This window comes from Manis pentadactyla, chromosome 13 (genome assembly GCF_030020395.1).
Source record: "Manis pentadactyla isolate mManPen7 chromosome 13, mManPen7.hap1, whole genome shotgun sequence".
Classification (NCBI taxonomy): Eukaryota; Metazoa; Chordata; class Mammalia; order Pholidota; family Manidae; genus Manis; species Manis pentadactyla.
In genome coordinates, this window is record NC_080031.1 from 38,162,659 (window position 1) to 38,165,233 (window position 2,575).

The following is a 2,575-nucleotide window of genomic DNA, read 5'->3' on the forward strand; positions in this document are numbered from 1 at the left end:
CCACACTCTAGAGATGGAGGTAAGTGAAAATCATCACAGATAATAACTGTGAGAGATAAGCACAAGCATATCGCACTGAGCTTGTGGTGGGTAAACCACAGGTGGGCTTCCTAGAGGGGGAAACACCCTGATTTCTCTCTTCACCCATAGACTCACAATCCCAACTATCAACGGGTCACCTATGCTGATTGTCCCTCAGACATTTCTAACTCACTATGCCCAAAATTAAAATTGAACTCATGCTCTGACCACCAATATATATTCTGCTTCTTATGTACATGTACTTATGTTTCATGTCCTGATCAACTTATTCATTCAATAAATATATTCTTTGAGTACCCATGAAGTGCCAGACATGTTATCAGGCATGAATTTAGAGAATTCCTAAAGTTAATATTTTCACTTTGGTTTAAATGAAAAGTAGAGGCCATGGATATCTACATGATATATTGAGAGACAGTATTACAAGACTCGATCCAAGTAACATGACAAGTACCAGTTTTCACATTTTTGCATTCTGTAGCACTTCTCAAAACTATTGTCCTCCCTGGAATCAAAGGGATGACAGGACTCTGAGGCAGGTTTACTTTATGGGGAAGCAGAAACGCCGCTCCCTTGCTGCCGCGGCAAAGACAGCTGTGAGGTTCGTGTGACCCTGCTCGGCCCCAAGGCCAGACTCCAAATGCAGGAAACAGGCAGGGGGTCAGCCAAGCCCCAAGCCACTGCCACCGTTCCCTCTGGCTGGACTGTGCATGATGAGAACAGCTTGTAATGTTGGTGTGATAAAGACTGAGAGATTTAATGGGATGTTTCTACTGAGCATAGCTCGGAACATTTCACACAGTTCTATCCTCCTCTGAGTGCTCAGTCTTTGTGTAGAGGCACAGCTCTCTGCAGAAGCTTTGAGATTGACCAAAGAGAGGGAAGTGGTAGTAAAGAAGATTCTAGGAGTAATGGGAAAGCCCAGGGTGAGGTGTCTCCCGCAGAACCCATTAGCCTTTCAAGAAGATCATTTTAATTACACACTTCTTTATTTGGTTCATGGATATTTTTAATGCCTGAAGATCCTGGAGAAGGAGAAAGAACATAGGCTGACAAGTCATAATTGTTCCATTAGGTTCTGAGATCAATGTAATAAAGGACGTCTACCAAATTTGTACTCCATGCGGCACCATGAGGGGGCTAAACAGCTTCAGATTTCTGCAGACCTTTTCTGTCATTGATCTAAACTTTGAAGCTTGTATCTCCAGTGCTGTGGTAGAGGAAACAGGTGACAGCAAGGCCATTTCCAAACATTAAGACCCCATACAAATGTTTCCAAGCAGCTCTCCTCAAATCCCAAGACCCCACACCCAAACCCAGCTGCGCATGTGTAACAGGCCTTGGAAAAGCAGCACCAGTGTTCTGAAAGCTAAAGCCCAAGTTAAAGAAAAAAGCCCATTTCTACATCTACTGAGATATGTGATCGCTATCAGACTCATCTAACCATTGAATTAAGCCCAATTGGACACCTTTACTGAGCTTTCAACATTGAAACATTTTTACATTTCACATCATTCTTTGGCTGGGTCTGCAGCCAAAAGTCAAAGTACAAACTTGCCCTTAGAAAGTGAATACTTGATTCTAAAGCTCATTCTGAAAGAGAAACCTCTTTTCTCTCATGAGCAATCTTGTCCTCACAAGTTAGATAATTTATATAAATCTCTGGGGTTTGGAAAAGTTTGGAGAAGACTGTGCAGTCCAGGGCCATTGAGCAAACTGAACCAGTTAACCTTGTAAAGTTTGCACCATTCTCATTACAAGCCCAGTCAGAAAACGGGAGCTTAACTGGTAGATGAAAAGGTTCGGGATCACAGGCCCAGAGCCGCGCCACCCGTGCGGGGGTGGTGGTTAGAACAGACTCCGAGGTATGCGCAGGGCCCAGAAAACATTTCAGCTGGAAAGATGAATGCTGACAGGAAGGTCACCATAAAAATTTACAACTGAAACAGACAGAGGAAAACATAACCACCTGACACTCATGAACGTCTCTGAGGCCCCAGTCATTCCACTGCCCCAGGAGAGCTCTGTGTCTAGAGACTGTGTCGGCAGGGGTTCTGGTTAGAATGGGTCACCAGTATAGTCCTAGGATGAATGAAGTACAGGGCTGGCCGTTTCCTCCTGGCCGGTCCCACTGGGCCTCTGCTGTACCCTAGGCTTTTTCCGAGTGGTCCTTTGGACCCTGCTATTCAGCAAGCAGCCCTGGGTAGCAGCAGCTGAGAAGGTCAGGGAAGCCCCTGGGGCATCTGGGCCTCAGCAGAAATTAAGCTGAGAGCTCAGGCATCCAGGCTCATGCACAGGTCAGATTCAGAAGAACATTTTCCTGCTCTTTCTAAGTGATTTTGACTTATCTGTTTTTAGTTTGACTGCTCTTACTTGATTCTACATTTGCTCTTATTGAAGTTGGATAGAATTTTAATTTCTAAGGTGGTGTATTAGAATACAGAACATATTTATAAGAATATTGATATAATTCTTATGCATATATTATTTCCTCCTCATTGGAGCCTAGGGAATTAGCAGTATAAGTGTTTAC